This window comes from Cervus elaphus, chromosome 12 (genome assembly GCF_910594005.1).
Source record: "Cervus elaphus chromosome 12, mCerEla1.1, whole genome shotgun sequence".
In the NCBI taxonomy this organism is placed as follows: Eukaryota; Metazoa; Chordata; class Mammalia; order Artiodactyla; family Cervidae; genus Cervus; species Cervus elaphus.
In genome coordinates this window covers 5,887,257-5,909,051 of record NC_057826.1, presented here as the reverse complement: position 1 = coordinate 5,909,051, position 21,795 = coordinate 5,887,257, and positions in this window count along the sequence as shown.

The following is a 21,795-nucleotide window of genomic DNA, read 5'->3' as shown; positions in this document are numbered from 1 at the left end:
TATTTGGCAAAGGTGGATTTAATTTGACTTTCACGAGTACAAAATCCGTCTTCTTAGAAGTTGGTCGAACTATTAATTTTATAGCTGGGACAACTGAGTACAGTAAACCTTTTCACAAAGCCAGACAGCTTAACCTAATTAAAGGGTTGTTTTGACAGGTGGTTTAAAATAGAATGAATACTATCAAGAACATTTCAAGAAATGAGGCTGATGAATACCTAGTGTGTGCATGTAGGTGAAAATGTGTTTTGGAAGGGTGTGACGAAAGGTCTGTGTCCAAAATGAATGCCTCAGGATTCATCTGTTTGCTCGTTTGACAATTTATTTTTCTTATATAGATATTTTAAGGAGATGGATAACATAAAATTCATGTGAACATCAAAAGATATCAAGAACAGACACTGTTAAAAAAAACATGCAGAGTAACTTGCTTGTCTTAGAATTATTGTATTCCTTTAAGAGATCTTCCAAGGCGTCTCAGTGGTAAAGGATCCACCAGCCAATGCAGGAGACACAGGTTCGATCCTAATGGCAACCCATTCCAGTATTTTGCTAGAAGAATGCCATGGACAGAGAGGCCTGGCGGGCTACAGCCCATAGTGACTGAGTGACTGATCTTGCATGCATTCCTTTAAGAAACTGGAGATGATCTTTATCTTTCTGGCTTACTTCACTCTGTATAATGGGCTCCAGTTTCACCCATCTCGATCACCAGCCCAGGTGGGATGCATGAGACAAGTGCTCAGGCCTGGTGCGCTGGGAAGACCCAGAGGGATGGGATGGAGAGGGAGGTGGGAGGGGGGATCGGGATGGGGAATACATGTAACTCCATGGTTGATTCATGTCAATGTGTGACAAAACCCACTACAATATTGTAAAGTAATTAGCCTCCAACTAATAAAAATAAATGAAAAAAAAAAAAAAAAGAAACTGGAGATGAGTTAAGACAGATGTTTAAACTTGGAACTGAAATTTTACTGAATATTAGTAAAATTTCTTATGCTTAGTTTATACATGGAGTTTTTGAATCCTAGGACTTGAGGCACTGTGGAGATATTACCATTAACTTGTTCTATGATGACTTGACCAGTTAAACACACAACTTTTCCACAGTTTTTATGTTCTTTCATGCAGGTTTCAGTAAATTAACATAAACTGATGAATCTTCAAGAATGTGCTCTCAAGAGAAGATTCTTTAGGATTTTTTCTAACATGGTATTATGTGGTCTTCTACTCCACATGTAGTAAAGACTACTGCTCAGAATGTGGGATCTTCTTGACACATTTCCATTTCTCACCCCCTGTTTCTTCTCCTCATCTTTCCAGTAGAACATAGGTTGGCCGAAAAATTCTTTTGGGTGCTTTTTGTAACACCTTTCAGAAAAGCCCAAATGAACTTTTAGGCCAACCCAAAAGGTAAGGTGATACAAGGTTCTGGGTTCCAGAAAGTCAAATGATATCAAATCAATACGGGTGCTCAACAGTCATTTAATATTCTCGTGATAGTTTTTTCTAAAAGTGATGATTTCTTGAGTAAACTTGCAACATTGAAGACACCAAGAGTTTCAGAAGGACCTGCCTTAGACAGCATCTCTCTCATCAAACTGCTTCTTGATCTCTCTGATACTGTAATAATAACCTCTTAAAAATAATTTATGAGAATTTCTGTTTTCATTTTTTCTGTATTTATAAAATTTTTAAAACTCTAATTGCCAATAGCTGAAGTGGCATTATTACTGAATACAAGAACAGTAATAAAAATGAGGATAAAAAACTTGCTCAATGTCACATACCATATATTAATCTGAAAATTAATCCATAAAGGTAAAATTCACTCAATGCCCTTAAAATTTGAAGCATATTCTCTTAACCATTTAATTTTCCAAATATGTACTGTGAAATTATGCATTGTTCAAATTTAATTTAAAATTTTAAAATGATATCAAAAAGTAAGATTTTTCCCCTTCATTTTTCAGGCTAAGATAGAGCTAGCCTAAATTCTAAAACATGGTTTCTACATAGTTCATCATTATGAGGATGGTGAAATTACATTAATGTGAAAATTCTAACTATGTTGAAAGCTGAACTAATACATAGAAAACCTAATGCTAGAATCATTAAGACTTTTACTGATTTTAAAGTAACTAGAACTGGGGTGGGGCGGGGAGGGGCAGGGACCTGACCTAGATATTGACCAGGTTTGACCTGGCATTTTTTGGAGAAGGTATTATCTGAGAAAAGGTAGAAAATTCACATTTCTGTCATCATACCAGCCTGAGCACTGACTCATGATCTGAGCTCCAACCACAAGACTCTTGAGCCCTTACATGTTGGACACTTGTTTCTACTGCTTGAAAGTGAAGGTGAAAGGAGTTCAGTCGTGTTCCACTCCTTGGGACCCCATGGACTGTAGCCCACCAGGCTCCTCTGTCCGTGGGATTTCCCAGGCAAGAATACTGGAGTGGGTTGCCATTTCCTTCTCCAGGGGATCTTCCTGACCCAGGGATTGAACCCAGGTCTCCCGCATTGCAGGCAGATTCTTTACTGTCTGAGTTTGTACTGCTTACCTACACCAAATCTACCCTGGACACTAAGCAAGGGGAAGGGAGTTTCAACGTGAAGGGAGTTTTATAAACCAGCTGAAATAATGGACAAGCATAGTAATCCTGGGAGTTTTGCATGCTTTCTAAAAGTTATAGATCCAGTGAAGAAAGAGAAACTGTTGAGAGCTAAGACCATCAAAAGAAAGAATTCTTAATAGCAGGTATCTTAGAAATTATATTTTAAAGTTAACAGCAGGTATCTTAGAATTTATATTTTAAAGTTAAGTTTAACAGCTAGAAATGTCAGAAAGCCAGAAACCAAGTATTAGAATTAGGAGATAATACACAACTCAGGAGAACTGAACTTGCTTGGATTCAAAATTTAGAAGGGTATTAGGTCCAAAATCTTCTTTCTAAACGTGTGCTTAATGAGTACACACCACACTGGACAGAGAACAGTAACAAAGTCAGTATCTTTATTAGTCCATGGACATTGTATGGAAATTGTCCTTTATTAAAATAAACTGTGTGGTCAAGAGAAGTGAAAGCACACGAACGCACACACAGATTTCTTAGACCCTTATCAGGCAAATGATTTGCCAATGTTTCCCCATTCCATTTTTTCATTCTTTTAATAGTGTCTTTTGATATAGAAAAGTTTTAAATTTGGATAAAGTCCAATCATCTTTCTTTTTTTTTTTTTTTTCTGTTTCAGTTCCCTTCCATTGCTTTACACAACACACACATCAAGTCACTTAATACATGTTTTTAAAAAGTGGAATCTGCGTGAAGTAAAAGTGTTAGTTGCTCAGTTGTGACCAGCTTTTTATGACTCCATGCACTATACAGTCTATGGAGTTCTCCAGGCAAGAACACTAGAGTGGGTAGCCATTCCCTTCTCCAGGGGATCTTCCCAAACCAGAGATCGAACCCAGGTCTCCTGCAATGCAGGCAGATTCTTTACAGTCTGAGCCACTAGGGAATCTTCACGAACTTCTCCCCAAAGCAAATGGGATTTATTTCTGAAATCATGGAAATACAGGTCAACAATATCTCATTTCTGATGGTAAAATCCAAAAAGTTATTGAGATGAAAAAAATTCGTTTCTCAGTTAAGAGTAAAATCTGTCTAAACGGTCATTACATTATACATGGTTTTTGTTTATCCCTCTGAGTGGGAATATTTGCCTATTTTGCTGTAGAAATACTAATGTATTGTGTTGACTTGTTTATCCAGATCTCACTGAATCTAATAATTTGCACATGTACCGAATCGCTTTTGTATAATCCAAGATATTCTGAATTTTCAAGCTATCTTCAAAAGATTAAGTGTTTTGCAAGAGATTCTGAGAGGCTTGTGAATCTGCAGTGACAATTGCAATTTACAGTGGTGTAACACCATAGTTTCTAAAGGAATTTCCTGTGTATTATCTCACTTAAGCACCACCAAAAATTTTGTAGAGCGTTTTATTCCTGTTTTACAGATAAGAATACTGAGATTCAAAGAGGTTAAATGACTTTCCCAAAGGTGATAAGGTTTAAGATCTGAAAGACTGAATTCCAGATCTTCCAAACCCCAGCGCATAACACAGAAGGGATCTAGTAAAGGAGTTGCCCTCTTCATGCAAACTGATTCTCTTCAAAAAACAAAAAACAAAACTGGTAGATGTTGATTATATGAAATAGACTTAAAGTGAGGTGGGAAAAAATGTAAAAGTAAAAAGACCTATTCAGGAAAATGGAAATAGAAAATTATGCTGTAGCTCATACTTACAGAGTTCTAAACCCTCAGAGATACATTATGGAGATTGTACTGCTATTGTCCCCACTTTACAGCTAAAGAAACTGAGGCCCATTTATATATTAACTTGTCCTTGATATCTAGTCTAAGTAACAGCAGAGTTTGCTTCCAGAGTTAGTGTTACTGTCACTATTCAGTATAATTTACACTATTGATATAATGAGAGAAGTTTTAAGGCAAAAACATTAGCACAAGTAAGCATTTTGTAATTAACCAGGGATGTAATTCATAATGGGCTTCCCTGATATCTCAGTTGGTAAAGAAACTGCCTGCAATGCAGGACACCCCGGTTCAATTCCTGGGTCAGGAAGATCTGCTGAAGAAGGGAAAGACTACCCACTCCAGTATTCTTGGGCTTCCCTTGTGGCTCTGATGGTAAAGAATCCGCTTGCAGTGTGGGAGACCTGGGTTTGATCCCTGGGTTGGGAAGATCCCCTGGAGAAGAGAAAGGCTACCCACTCCAGTATTCTTGTAATTCATAATGATAACTACCTTCAATGAGCAAAGAAGTTTTGAATATGGTCACAAGGCAAAGTAATTAGAAAAATAAGATGAACTTCACAATAAATTATAAAAGCCAATTATATAAACTGACAGTAATGTATTAATTTATCTTTGACAGATATTATACATTACAATTCATTACATGGATTAAGTTAATATATTTGTATATAAAACTCTATTTTCTTTATACAAAGTCTGTAGTTTGCTTTGAAATGCTTATGGAATATTTCAAAATTTGAGCAATGTGACTTAAGGAAAATATCAGAGTCCTTGAAGCAGATGTTTTAGAGAATACACTATTTGACTACTAGAAGATGATTTTAAATTAGTAACATTAACCACATTCCAATTATCCTTATCCAAAGAAACCAACAAAATTTCCCAAATACCTGGAAATTTAAAATAAGCACACCTAAAAGTTTTGCCAAAGAGGGGAGCAAAGCTGTTATGATAATGACAATAATACACCTAAAAACTCATGGTATTTATTCTAAGATGTATAAGGCAGAATACTGATATAATTGAGTGCTTTTATTATTAATGGGAAGATTAGGATAAATAAACTATGCCACCAAGAGAACACACAAAGACACCTATACACACCCACTCATGCAGATCTAAGGGCACTAGCTACTAGTAGAAAATGAACCATTTCCCAATTGAGATAATAATACATTTTTTGAAAGATAAATCATTGAAAAATTTATTTATGATAAAAGAAATACAAAAGCTCACTTTTATAAAATGGTGGCTAAAAATCACATACAAAAAATGTTTTTTAAACTGAATAGCCCAATAACATAAAAGATATTTAAAATGTGACAACAAACAAATACACTCTATCACCAGAGAATTTTTCAAAAAATTCTAGGAAACCATCCAAGGATAGATGTGTCTACATAATTTAAAAAAAGATATATCAAAGTTTAGAAAATAGAAAAATAATGGAAACTATTCAAATGATAAAATAATATGTTTCGCTATAATTTTCCAAGATTTAAAAATAGTTGTGCTACCCACTATCTCTGAGCCTATTAAGGAAAATAATGTATCTGGCTGGTGCATGTTAAAGTGGATTGCATTTTTATCTGTAGACATTTGCTACAGAAATACTATAGGACAAGTGAGTCAATAATACATATCTAAGCATTTGATGTAAGAAAGTAGTAAAATCAAAGTGTGTACTCAGACATGTGTATAGGGATTTTTATTGCACCGTTGCTTTTTTAGTATCTAATAATATCACTATAGTTAAATCAATTTCGGTGCATTCTTATGTCTATACAATAGGCTATTATGAAACTCATCAAGAGAGAGGATATAGAGATCTATTTATTGATACAGAAATAGCCTCATCATTTACAGGAAAATACAGGTGATATCTTTTAAAGTTTTTTCTGTATATTTTTTGCTTATTCAAATAATTTTATGTATACACACTCTATTATTCTTGCCTGGGAAATTCTATGGACAGAGAAGCCTAGTAGGCTCCTGCTTCCTGGGGTCACAGGAGATTCGTACATGACTTAGTGACTAAACAGCAATTATTTATGTATTACAACAATAGCCAAAATTAGTGCCCTTAACACTTGCTAAATCCTCACTAGAAAGGAAGGATTGGGGAAGCCTGGTTCATCGAGTGGCTGCAAGTATAACCGGGACATTGCTAAAAGAAGGAGAGTATAAGCAGATAAGTATAAACCCTGGAGGTAGAGCGGGGTGTGTTTGATGGTTGGTTTGCACCAAATGAGAAATGGAAGAAATCAGGTTTATTGTCAGTTACACTGCCTTGTTCCTTCATTCATCATTAGCAACCTATGTTTATCTGGAAATTTGGTCTTCTGGACTTAAAAACCTTTTTTTTTTTTTTTTTTGATTCTTCCCTGAGACCCACTTGACTGTTTTAGAAACATCTTTTTAGGTAATTGACACAGTAAGATTCGGTGATGGTTCCTCTAAGAGCACCTGGCACCGATTTGACTTTTGACAAATGCCTCTCAAATTTGCATAGGACACAGCAGGTGCTTGAGATAGGTGTGTTGTCTGCATCTTTGTAAACAATCTCTTGAAACTGTTTTCAGGCAGGCACACACCAAAACAGTTCCATGACTCAATATATTATTGAAAGTGTTGATACAAGATTCATCAATGAATAGAATCTGGACCCGTGTCAATATTCTGTATGATCCCAACTTTTCACCATTACAAGCAGTGATTGCTGTGAACATCTGGTATATATGCTTTCACTTTGCTGTGTGAAAACAGCTGCAGATAGATTCCAGGAACTGGTCAAGGGCAGGTAGGTGTTGAGCACCATTTTTTGCTTATCTGTAGTTCATCTGTTGGCTATACCTTCTTTCGAGAAATGTCTATTCAGGTCTTTTGCCCATTTTTCCATTAGTTTTTGCTTTTTTTCTATTAAATTACATGATTTCCTTATATATTAATATTTTGGATCTTAACCCTTTATCAGATATATGGCTTGCAAATATTTTCTCTGTTTTCATAGGTTGTTGGCACACTATTGACTGCTTCTTTTTCTGTGCAGAAGCTGTTTGGTTTGATGCAATCCCATTTGTCTGTTTTTGCTGTTGCTGTCTGTGTTTTTGGTATTATGACCAAAAATCATTGGCAAGACTAATGTCAAGAAGATTTTTCCGTATGGTTTACTATAGTAGTTTTACAGCTTCAGGTCTTATATTTAAGTCTGTAGCTCATTTTGAGTTGATTTTGTATATGGTGTGAAATAAGGGTAGGGTACTTTCATTCTTCTGTGTGTGTATATCCAGTTTTGCCAACACTATTTATTTAAATAGCTATTAACCATATGTGAATTTATTTCTGTGCTTTCTATTCTATCCCATTGGTCTATATGTCTGTTTTTATGTCTGCACTATACTGTTTTGATTACTATTGATTTGCAATATGGGCTTCCCTTGTGGCTCAGCTGGTAAATAATCACTTGCAATGCAAGACACCTGGGTTCAATCCCTGGGTTGGAAAAATCACCTGGAGAAGGGAAAGGCTACCGACTCCAGTGTTCTGGCCTGGAGAATTATAGTCCATGGGGTCACAAAGAGTTGGACATGAGTGAGTGACTGATTAGAACATTATTCACCCTTTAAAAAGAAGGAAATCCTGCCATTTGTGACAATATGGATGAATCTGGAGCACACTATGCTAAGTGAGAAAAGCTAGACCCAGAAAGACAAATGCTGATTTGTAATATATTTTGAAATCAAAGATTATCAAAAGCATCCAAATCCAATGAGGTTATCACCTCACACATGCTAGGATAGCTATTATAAAAAAGATAAACGTGTTGGTGAAGATACAAGGGAATTCTTGTACACTGTTGATGGGAATGTAAACTGGTATAGCCATTTCAGAAAACAGTATGGCAGTCCTGCAAAAACATAAAAACAGAACTCCCATATGATCCAGCATTTCCACTTCTGGGTACATATCCAAAGGATATTGAATCTGAATCCTGAAGAGATATCTATACCCACATGTTTGTTGTAGCATTATCCACAATAGCCAAGATACAGAAACAACCTGAATGCCAGTGGATGGATGAGTGATGCAAACAAGGTGCGTCCATGCAATAGGACATTATCCAGCCTTTAGAAAGGAGGAAACCCTGTGGTTTGCGACAATATGGATGGGTCTGGAGCACACTGTGCTAAGAGAAATAAGCTGGACACAGAAAGACAAATGCTGCATATCATTTATATGTGGGATCTTGGTCAATCAAACCACAGAAGCGAAGAATAAAATGGTGGTTGCCATGGGTGGAGGGTAGGTGAAGGAAAAGGAGAAGATAGTGGTCAAGAGCTACAAAGCTTCAGTCGGGCAAGTTAAATGAGTTTTGGAGATCTAACATGCAACATAGTTATGATAGTTAATATATATTGTATACTTGTAATTTGCTAAGAGAATATGTCTTAAATCCCTTCAGCACACACACACACACACACACACACACAGTGGTAATTATGTAGAATTATGTGTGCATGCTCAGTCACTCAGTTGCGTCCAGCTCTTTGAGACCCATGGATTGCAGCTCACCAGGCTCCTCTGTCTACGAGATTTCCCAGGCAAGGATAAAGGAGGGGATTGCCATTTTCTCCTCCAAGGGATCTTCTCGACTCAGGGATCAAACTTGCATCTCCTGAGTCTCCTAACAATGGCACACAGATTCTTTACTACTGAGAGACCTGGGAATGGGTAAGTTATTTAGCTTGATTGTGATGCCCTTTTCACAATGTATACATAAAGCAAAACTTCAAGATATATAGCATGAATATATATAGTTTTTATATATCAAAGATACCTCAATATATTAAGCTAAAAAAAGAAGGGAAAATATATGCATGTTGTAAATCTCCTTCTCTTTGTCTTACATTTTCCTCTGGGTCTTTCTACCACACTTAGTATTTATCCCCTTCATTCTGTGATAGCTAGCCTATTGTGATTCTAGACGTTGCAGAACAAAAATTGAGGAAAGTTTATTTGAAACAATATTTCTACATCTTGGCACTATTAACAGTAACTGCAATAAATTGTCATGAAATCTGGTTGAGTCTCCATGGACTTTGTTAGCTTTTCAAATTAAACTTTATTATGTTTTATAGCTTCACATTGAGATTTTACAATGCTGTCTTTAGTAAAATTATTTTATAGAACAAACCCTGTGAACTAAATTAATTATTTTAAAACTTAACCCCATGCAGAAAAGTTCTCTGGTTCTTAGATGAAAACATGTGCAATGAAAATTTAAACCACCTAAAGATTGCTGAATAAAATGTATTTAATTTATTTATTAAGAATATTGTGATTTTTAATAAAATTGGTATTTATACAAAAGTTTCAATAACCAGATAATTGGAAATATAACATATTTTTCTAGGTTTTGCCTCTATTACTTAGATCAACACTGAGCTCAGATTAAGACATTATTTCTTCCCTAGGTAGATTACTTACTACAATAAGTCATCTTATAATGAGTCAGTCTAGTTCTCCATAGACATGAAAGAATGGTTGCGATGAGTATTTTCCAATTGAAGACTAAAAATACTTAGGGAATTAAGAAAAGTTAAGTCAGGGGTTTTATTTTGTCTCCTTGACTGAGTTTTATAATAAGCATTAAAAGTAGAGGAATTGGGAGCCAGGCTTCCTGGATGGCTGATAAGAAAATAATCTATGGGATGGATTCGTCTCACAACATGGAGATCAACTTCAAGGAGAGGTGTACTGATATGAAGTGAAATCTTACTTACTATTAGATTGGACTTAAGTGAAGCTGATAAACATGCTTTACATATGTATACTATATTAATTTATGTAATACTCTGTAAAGGGGACATTCATAGAGTCCTTTAACTGTAGAGTTCTAATCTTGAGGGATTTGTTTTCAAAATCCTAGTGACTACATTTTTCCTTAAAGCTTTATGGAGACATAATCCAAAGAGCAAATAATTCATCAATTTAAAGTATACAATTTGATGGTGTTAGTATATTCAGATAGATGTAACCATCACTACAATAAATTATGATTACTTCCTAAAACCACGCTGCACCTAGTAACAGTTACTCTCTCCCCATGTCCATCCTACTCTACCATTCCCTGCCCCCCAGTTCTTGGCAATCACTAGCCTACTTTCTGTCTATATATTTGCCTATTCTAGACATTTCACATTAATGAAATCATAAAAGATGTGATGAGAGTTAGCATAAAATTTTTAAGATTCATTCATGCTTACTTTATTCCTTTTTTATTTCTAAAAAGTATTCAATTATATTGATATGCCACATTTGTCTCTTTAATAGTTGATCGACATTGAAATCATTTCCACTTTTTGGCTATTATGAGCAATACTATTGTGATAACTAATGTACACTTTTCTTGGCATGGATATGTTTTCATTTTTCCTTGTTATAAATTATTGTCCTTTATTTTGCTTGTAGTCTGTAATTATCTAGTTTGAGTATGATGTAGCTGAAAATAAGAGAAAGAAAAAAAACCTCAATACATTATACAAAGGTACAAAATTTTAAAAGATCAGATTCAGTTCAGTTGCTTGGTTGTGTCTGATTCTTTGCAACCCCATGGACTGCAGCACGCCAGGCCTCCCTGTCCATCACCAACTCCCGGAGTTCACCCAAACCCATGTCCATTGAGTCAGTGATGCCATCCAGCCATCTCATTCTTTGTCCTCTCCTTCTCCTCCCGCCTTCAATCTTTCCCAGCATCAGGGTCTTTTCAAATGAGTCAGTTCTTTACAACAGGTAGCCAAAGTATTGGAGCTTCAGCTTCAGCATCAGCCCTTCCAGTGAATATTCAGGGTTGATTTCCTTTGGGATGGACTGGTTGGATCTCCTTGCTGTTAAAGGGACTCTTAAGAGTCTTCTCCAACACCACAGTTCAAGTGCATCAGTTCTTTGGTATTCAGTTTTCTTTATAGTCTAACTCTCACATCCATACATGACTACTGGAAAAACCATAGCTTTGACTAGATGGACCTTTTTTGGCAAAGTAATTTAAAAGATCAGAGCTCTTTAAATTATCAGTTAAATAGTTTGCATTTCCAACCAAGGAAATTGCAAATTTTGTTCAATATACTCAATTTGAGAACATAAGAAATGGATGTACTCTATGTTTAACATACTTTCACACAAAAATTGACATGAAATCTCATTCTGCATAGATACCTAGTTGCCAAGTCCTGCTGACTATCTTTACAACATCTCTTAAAACTATAAATACCTCCTACTCCCTATACTGACAGCAGCTGTATGTTCTCTCTAGAAAAGCATCATAGTCTTTATGTTCTTTTATTTTCATGTAGATCCCTTCTATAATGTTACCATTCTGCTAAAACACAATAAAAAACAAAACCATAAAAAGCTCTCAATGTTTCACTATTGCCCACAGAATAAAGGGAAAAGAGGCAAAGTATAAATTGCGGCAGTCCATTTCTTGGATACCAGCTTCAGACTGAACTGGTTTATTGAATTCATAAATTGAATAATGAATTCTGAAACATATTTAACCAGTGTCCTAGGGCTTATATTTGACACAAAGTATATACACCTTTAGTCATTGTGTTAGTCCAGATTGTAGGAGAAGCAGATGCCAAATGAGATTAAACATACAAGACATTCATTAGGGGAACAACTTGTGAGCAAAAATTTGTATGAAGCCAGGACAGAAGTGCAGTCAGAGCATGACGCAGGTGTGATCTCAAGTGAAGGAAGGTGACGGGAAAGCATCTTAGTCTGCAGTGTACTTCTCAAAAAATTAGACAAGATGGTGTGTGTGTGCGTAGTCACTCAGTCGTGCTGACTCTGTGACTTCTGCAGCCCGCCAGCTTCCTCTGTCCATGGGACTTTCCAGGCAAGAATACTTGAGTTTGTGTAGCCATTCCTTTCTCCAGGAGGTCTTATGGACCCAGGGTTTGAGCCCAGGTCTTCTGCATTATAGGTGGATTCTTTGCCTGCTGAATCACCAGACAAGATTATCAGGGGACTTCTCAAGCCAGTGTTGCTCCTGAGAAAAATACTGTGTCTCCAGAAATGGATCTGAGGTGGCATCTCTGCTGTGTCCAACACCTGGCTGGGAGTAACTGAAACCATGAACTTGCTGCAAACACGATGCTGAATTTTGGTGTACGAATAGCTGGAGCCCCATAGCTAGAGATAAAAACTGCGTTGTCATGACTGGCAAAAGTGAACAGTGGACCCTCAGAAAGAATGATAGCCATCTAGATCATGCTCTGGGGATTGCGATGGCCAAGAAGCAATTGGAGGAATCTCCATATGGGCAACTTCTGTTTTGCCTCTAGGAGATAAATTTCTGGTTGAACAAATTAAAAAATATATCTCTCATGGTACATCACCTCTGGGTAATTCATTCATTATGGTCTACTCATAATAGAAGAGCAAGTTTAACACAAGTGTGCAAAAGAGACTGTCTTGTTGTACATTCCAGTTACCAGTGTACCAAAGCTTCAGTTTTCTACAAATTTTCACCAACACTTGGTAATGTTAATCTTTTAACTTTTTACAGACCAACCTAGGAAGTGTGACTATTTATTCTGCTCCATTATCTCTTCATCTATATTTATGCTGATACCACACTGTCTTAATTCCTACAATTTTAGAATAAATCTCAAAGTCAGATACTTTTTGCCTCCAACTTTGCTCTTCACATTATTTTTAGCTGTTGTAGAGGTTCTTTCTATTTCAATATAAATTTTAAAATTTACTTTAATTTCTATATAAAAAAAATACCCGATGGGATTTCAGTTGGGATTGTGTTGAAAGTTTAGATAAATTATGAGAGAATTGGCATCATATACATTGAATCTTCTGTTCCATGAATACGGTGTGTCTCATCATTTATTCAGTCTCTTTAATTTGTCTTAACAGTGTACTGTGAGTATAATCAGACAGCTCTTGTAATTGTTGTCAGATTTATCTTAAATATTTTATACTGTTTCATGCTGTTAAAATGATATTTTAAATGTTGATTTCTTTATATTCTTTGATGCTATTATTGCTTTTTGTATGTTGGTTCTGTGTTCTTATTTTAAACCTATCAAATGACCTATTAGTTATAGTAGTTTTTTAGTATATTCCCACTATTGTATATTTTCTACTTAAAGTGTCAAGTCACCTTTAAATCAGTACAGTTTTACTTCATTTGTTACAGTCAGGATGATTTTGTAGAGATATGTTCAGAATGGATGATTTTACCTTGTTCCTGATCACAGAGAAAAGTTTCAGTTTTTTACCATTAAGTATATTGTTATCTACAGAGTTTCTGTTTGTTTGTTTTATAGATGCCATTCATTAGACTTAGAAAGTTTAATTCTATTGCTGGAATTTTATCTGGAAGGCTTTGCAATTTGTCAAATATTTAGCCACTTTTATTGAGATCGCCTTATAATATTTTCATTTTTAGTTTGTTAATATGATGGCATTCTTGGGATAAAACCTACTCGGTCATAAGGTATTATCTATCTTATATTTGTTGGACTTAATACTAAGTAATAAGGTCAATATTAATTAAATTTAAGTTAGTAGAAAATCTTATTTACTTAGCATGTCAGGTGGTCAAACCATATGTCATATGTCAAACGACAGTTTCACACTGCTATTTTCCTTCTGTTCAAGGGCTTTGTTCATCATGTCTGGTGGTATTGATCTAGTGGTGATAAATTATTTCTGCTTTTTATGTCTCAAAAGTGTCTACTTTGACGAAAGATATTTTCACTGGAGATAAAATTCTAGGTAGACAGGATTTTCTTTCTGTACTGAAAAGATGTTATCTACTCTTTTTTATCACTTACATTTCTTTAATGACAACAAAACACTTTAAGTTCTTGGTTTTTTTTTTTTTTTTTTCCTTTGAAAGTAGTGTGATTTCCCCTCTTCTGGTTGCTTTTAACATTTTCTGTTTATTATTATTGGCTTTGAGCAATTTAATTGTAATGTACTTTGGTATAGATTTCTTTTGGGTTTGGTGAACTTCTTGCTTCTATGGATTTATAGTGTTCATCAATTTGCAAAAACTTTGACCATTATTTTTTCAATTTTTTTCTGTTCCATCCTTCAAGGATTCTAATTCTATGTTTATTAGGATTATTAAAGTTGTCTTACAAACTCCCTTTAATTTTTTATTTGATTATTTCTCTGTTTTTAATTTTGAATAGTTTCTTTTACTGTCTTGCTTCTGTGCATGTCTGGTGATTTTAGATTGGGTGCCTGACATTATGGATTTTACCTTTCTGATTGTGGATATTTTTGTATTCCTATGCATGCAAAAATTCCTATAATTATTTCTGAGCTTTGATCCTTATAATAAATTTCTTGGCTCTTAGACTAACAGGTGGCTTGGATATATAGAACTGGTAAGAACTAGTGGTTGGGAAATACCAGAGGCTGTTTGATAATACAACTGCCTAGTAAGATTCCAAAGGAATTATATTTGTGATGTTTGCTTTTCTCCTGCCAAAATGTAAATATAATTATTAATGGACCATTTAGTACACTGCAAGTTACAAGTAAATATAATTGGACAAATATTTTCTTTGAATCATTAAGATCCAGATCCAATTGTCTGACTCCATCACTTGAAATGATAGTTGATGTTCAGTCGCTAAGTTGAGTCCTGCTATTTGTGGCCTCATGGACTGTTACTACAAATTATTATCTCCTGGAGTTTGCTCAAATTCATGTCCACGAAGTCACTGATTCTATAACCATCTCATCCTCTGCTGCCCTCTCCTATTTTTGCTTTCAATCTTTCCCAGCATCAGGGTCTTTTCCAATGAGTCAGTCCCTTGCATCAGGTGGCCAAAGCATTGGAGCTTCAGCTTCAGCATCAGTCCTTTCAGTGAATATTCAAGGTTGACTTCTTTAGGATGGACTGATTTGATCTCCTTGCAGTCCAAGGGACTCTCAAGAGTCTTCTCCAACACAACAATTTGAAAGCATCAATTCTTCAGCACTCAGCCTTCTTTATGGTCCAACTCTCATATCTGTACATGACTAGTTCACACATTTAATATTTCTCTATAGTGTTATATTAACCCCTAAGCAAAATGATACAATTAAGTCTGATTCTCTAGATTAAGAAAATACATAAACATAAAAAGAAGACTATCAATTGCTTTGAAATATTAAAGTAAGTAATAATCCTGTATCTTTCTCTTCCTATGTCTTTTCCCATGTGTTTTGCTCTTTTTTTCATTTTTCTTTATCACTCCCATCATTGACAGAGTCCTGCTTGGACAACCTCAATATTGATATTTTACTGATCTTCTATAGTTTTTTTTAATTATTAGAGATTAAAAGACTATATGGTCAAGCCTCTTTGCAGTATTGGTGGACCTCTTTCTGATGGAAAAGTGGATCTGCTTTTCAGTGGTTACTGAAATGCATTTAGTTTACAACTCAGGGTAAAGACCGAGAAAATTTATGCTCAGCACTGTGATGCTTCAAAGTAGTACCAGAGTTAAACTTCTGTTTGCTTTTCACATTTGCTCATACCCACAGGGGGGTGAATATTTACAATCTTTCAATGAAGAGACTAATACCTGTCCAGTTGAGCAATAGTTAATAGTTGTAGTTACATGACTTTAGCCTAGTGATGTAGATAACTTTGGGATTCAGAAAAAAAACAAACAAAACAAAACTTCACATAAGCCCATTGGAAACAAGGAAAAAGAAAAAAAGAGAAGTGAAAAAAGAACTGTGTGTGTACTGTGTGACGATGAAGTTCAAGTTAAGCTGCAAACATAATAATAGGAAGGATTCAAGATTTGCTTGTATTCTATGAACATCTAGTATTATTTGCTTATATGGAAAGTCTATCTTTGCTGACTTTCTTTGCAAGAGAAAACTATGTTTCTTTAAAGTAATCAAATCAGGTTTTGTTTATGAGACTTCAAAAATTATACTTATTGGTCCATTTAAAACCATTGAAGGTTTAAAGTGGCTTTACTTATGAAAGATTCTGCTTTTCAGGATTCTCAGTTAATAACTCATTCTTTTGAATAGATAGATCTGCTAATAACACTTTCATGGTTCCTTCTTATTTGTGGAGACACATGTCCTGAAATGATCTAAGAGATTTTCCATGCCTTTGTAAAAGCAACATCTTCCTCATATATTAGAATATCGAGTGGTAACAGTGCTCTGAAGCATTATCTATCATATTATTCCTAGACTCAGTATTACCTATTTTTGTTCTAGTTATAGTAGCTTTTATAATATGTAATTTATTATATGTTATATATTTTTCTTATTAAGGAATGTCTGTTTTGATGTAACTCTTAATTCTTTCACTCCCAGATGAATCATATTTAAAGACTCATGTAGCAATGTATTAACTTTCTGTAAAGAGCAGTTTATCAAAATTTTTATTGACTCTGATATAAAATATAATGGATTTATAAAACAACTTTGCACTGCTTCATAAAATAATGCCACAGTAAGTTGTTAATAGTGAAAAGGAAAAGTATGGGCTTTGATGCAGAAGCATTCTTGGTGGAATCATGAAGTTGTCACTGTACATGTCACCAGTTTAAAAATAGCATACTTCGGACAATCAAGTTTTCTGCTTGGTTTTTGGTGAATCTGCCTGCCCTGAAATGAACCTGCTTTCTTGGAGCAGATTTGGGAGCAGATCATCCTGCATAAGAGAGAAGGGGGATCACAGCACAAGCTGTATAATTTTCTCAAAGAGATTTTCTTCTGATGCATTACTTTTCGTTTTGCACTCTCTTTACATTTGGAAATTTCACAATATGGTAAACATAGGGCAGTATAAAAGTAATTCACCCTCCAGTGGACATGCTTGCCAAGTTACCACCATGAGCTATCATAAACATAATATTCTTTACCCACCAAAAATAACATTTAAAGAAGAGTAGAAAATGAACGGAACCCTGAATGAAACTTCATGGCAAATTCAAGGCAAATGAAAATTCATGATCTTTTGTTCACACAATTTTGATATCTGTCTATAGAGATTTATGATACAGAAAGAGAGAAGAGAAATATGAAGAAATACTGAGAGGGGGAAATGCAAAAAGAAAACAGTAGAGCATTTTCTCTTTGGGTAACAGGGTAGAGGCAAGCAGCTGGAACAGTAACCAAGAGAGCTGAGTCCTGGGAGAAGGTGCTGGCCATGAATCTGATTTGGTAACAGGTTTATGCAAGACAAACAGAACCGTCTCAGTCAGAGGACGAATGCAAAGTACAGTCAAGAGAAAGACAAAGGTCCACACTAAGAAGAAAATCAAGCATCAGAGCTAAGAAAGGAGACAAGGTAATTACGGGCTCCAAATGCGGGAAATTTCAGATCAAATCAGGATGCAGAATCCAAAGCAGATTGGAAGAAAGGGTTCAGAAGTGGGTGCTGGAAGCCTCCAAGAGAGTGATGACTGCATCAGGCGGCAGCTTCTTAGAACCAGTCACTTGGTATCTCTTGCCAGTTGACCCTCTGCTCCAGTTACCAGGCATACTGAATTTATCTCTACTTTCGAAAAGGCCTCAGCAAGATAGCTGGAGTGAAACTGAGAAGGTGATAAGCGATATGAGAGGCAAATGACACTAGAGGAATCTGTTGGAGCATTGCACGGCTTCTGGGTCTGTGTTGGTAGAACATGATGAGATTGTTTGGGGAAGCCTGTGTTTACGCAGGGCCCTCAATCTGTTCTTGAATATCTCCTGATATGAGAGTTCTTCAGCATCCTTCACCGTGAAATTATGGGAACCTAAAATGTGACATAAAGGAAAGCTGGAATCTGATTTAAAAAACAACAACAACAAAGAATAACGGATATCACGATACATTGCATGTCAACATCTTTTTGGTACTCTTATTTCATTTCCTGAAGATTTTCATGTGATTGTCCCAGAGAGAGGTGAGGGAAAGTGGAAAGAAGGCTGACACGGCGTGGGGGAATTTACCGAAGGAACTAGAGAAGCCTTCTAGTGGTGGACGATAGGGTGAGGAGATTCAGGTTCAAAAGAGGGCGCAGCATCGCAGGTGAGAGGTGCGTTCTCCTAGCCTCCTTCGTGCTGAACACCTTCAGGACAGAAGAGGAGAGGAGCAAGCGGAAGCGCCCAGATAGGTCTGGGAAGCTGTGCAAAGCTCAAGTGTAACGCCCTGCCTCCTCGTTTATGGAGACTGGAAGCCTTTAGAGAAGTCTCACATTTGGCATGGTCCCATGCCCATGATGGCGAGAGCCGTCAAAGGAGCAGCCTTCTGGGAGGAGGTGCAGGTAGGTCTGGTCAATAGCACTGCAGGTTGCTAGTGCTGGATGCACCATGGGGGAGATGCAGAAATTAGGGAGGGTGGCAGAGCACCGAGCATGTCTGTGGGTCCGAGCAAGCCCTGGTTCAGGGAAAATCAGGCATCCACGTAACCAAAGGCTACACTGTAAAGGACTGTGTATTTTATCTTTAAAATATAATTTATTATTTATTCTTACCATACCATGGGCCATACGAGATCTTAGTTCCTCGACCAGAGTTTGAAACTGTGCCCCCTGCATTGGGAGTTACTATTATTATTTAGCTGCTAAATCGTGTCTGACTCTTTTGCAACCCCATGGATGTAGCCCACCAGGCTCCTCTGTTCATGGGATTCTCCAGGCAAGAATACTGGGGTCGGTTGCCATTTCCTTCTCCAGGGGATCTTCCCAACCTAGAGATTGACCCCGTGTCTCCAGCACTGACTGGTGGATTCTAACTGCTGCACCACCAGGGAATCAAACTCTTAATCACTAGACTGCCAGGGAAATCCCAGGACCGTTCATTATAGTGTGGATGCCACCTACAGGCTGCTCTGTCTGGCTCTTCTCAAGAGAACTGACCAGCGCGGGCAGCCAAAGCCTACAAGTGACCTCCTCACAGTATCCTGGGAAGGCAGAAGGAACACAAGCACATTTTTAAGAGGAGAAACATAGCCTTAATGTGAACCTTCAGTTACACAGCATTTTCAAAAGTGCATATATTGTAAGGCAAACAAGATAGAGTTACCACTAAGCAATAATTTCCCATGGGGGAGAAATGCATTTATATTTGCTTTTAAAAAAAGCACTTTCGTGAGTGCCTAATGAAGCCGTATGTGTAAAATATGCATGAGGAGGACAAGAAAAGAGATTTAAGGTCAAAGCTCAAAATAAATTGTTGTTTGTTTAATAGCTTTTCTGTGATAGTAAGCAGAAGCAAACACAAAAGGTTTTCTCTTCTATCTCAGATGTATTTACTAAACACATTTGCCATAAATTAAAGTCTGTGCATCTTTTACATTTTCTTTCTTTTCCTCTCTTTTCTTTTTTGCTTGCCCTCCCTCCCCAACCTCCTCCCACACAGACTCCATCCCTATTCTTCTTTTGGACAATATTGCTGCTGCTGCTGCTAAGTCGCTTCAGCCGTGTCCGACTCTGTGCGACCCCATAGACGGCAGCCCACCAGGCTCCCCCATCCCTGGGATTCTCCAGGCAAGAACACTGGAGTGGGTTGCCATTTCCTTCTCCAATGTGTGAAAGTGAAAGTGAAGTTGCTCAATCGTGTCCGACTCTTTGCGACCCCATGGACTGCAGCCTACCAGGCTCCTCCGTCCATGGAATTTCCTAGGCAAGAGGACTGGAGTGGGGTGCCATTGCCTTCTCCATTGGATAATATTAGGATGCCTTAATCTGTGTATTGTTTTTTTCACCATATTAACAGCTACAAGGATGGACCAAGCCTGCTCTTCTGGTGGGATTCAAAGCCACTGAAGCATCTGTCCACAACTTGATGCTCAGGGAGACATTGGCCAGTATGTTAAAACAACAAAACACTAGAATCAGCGATATTGAGACTTGAATACTTCTAACCCCTTGGAAGTGTGTATTTCCCAGTCATTTAAGCCCTCAGCCTCAATTTTTCCCATCTCTAAAGTGGGGGGCAATGACAGCATCTTTCTTACAAGACTCTTATTTGTATCACCTTAAATATTCATCTTAAACATGCCTCACTCATACTCAATAGGTAGAAACAAGATGACAATCATGCACGATGCAGTCACTGGAGCTAACATCAGTTGCTTTCAATGGTTGGTTGGAAATAGAATCGCAGAGAGACAAATAATGGTCTAAAGAATAAAAACAGACCACAATCTTAAAACTGTGAGGCACTTTCCCAAAGTAATCTCTGGTGATGACAGGCCATAAAACCTTGTAACTTATTCAGGGAAAGTCTATGCCAAATTGTTGTGTTTCTCACTGTATTTGCTCTTTTCTGCAATTTGCTCTTCATGTCAGTCTGAGGAACAACTTGCTCTATGGTTGGATGTGTGATTATAATATTTTATGAGTGATACTTAGCTTCAACATTTACATTAATAAAAAAGTTATCCTTAGAAACTAAGTTGTTAGAATCAAATGAACAGTTCACCTCTAACATCATAGCAGGCCAGGAAACAAAGACACTGGAGAATTAAGGGCCTGGGGTCAGTATTCTAATGCAGGGTGTTATGAGATAGGTAAAAGGGTTTCATAATATTTGTGGGGAAAAACTGAACAAAAATGCGAGAGGATTTTTGTAGCTAGTAAAACAAATATCCCTTCAGGCTTTGTTTGGTTGATTCATTCAGTTCAGTTCAGTTCAGTTCAGTTCAGTCGCTCAGTCGTGTCTGACTCTTTGCGACCCCATGGATTGCAGCACGCCAGGCCTCCCTGTCCATCACCAACTCCCGGAGTTTACTCAAACCCATGTCCATTGAGTCGGTAATGCCATCCAACCATCTCATCCTCTGTTGTCCCCTTCTCCTCCTGCCCTCAATCTTTCCCGGCATCAGGGTCTTTTCAAATGAGTCAGCTCTTCGCATCAGGTGGCCAAAGTATTGGAGTTTCAGCTTCAACATCAGTCCTTCCAATGAACACTCAGGACTGATCTCTAGGATGGACTGGTTGGATCTCCTTGCAGTCCAAGGGACTCTCAAGAGTCTTCTCCAACACCACAGTTCAAAAGCATCAATTGTTCTATGCCTAGCTTTCTTTATAGTCCAACTCTCAAATCCATACATGACTACTGGAAAAACCAGAGCCTTGACTAGACAGACCTTTGTGGACAAAGTAATGTCTCTGCTTTTTAATATGCTATCTAGGTTGGTCAAAACTTTCCTTCCAAGGAGTAAGCATCTTTTAATTTCGTGGCTGCAATCACCATCTGCAGTGATTTTGGAGCCCCCCAAAATAAAGTCAGCCACTGTTTCCCCTTCTATTTGCCATGAAGTGATGGGACCGAATGCCATGACCTTAGTTTTCTGAATGTTGAGCTTTAAGCCAACTTTTTCACTCTCCTCTTTCACTTTCATCAAGAGGCTCTTTAGTTCTTCTTCACTTTCTGCCATAAGGGTGGTGTCATCTGCATATCTGAGGTT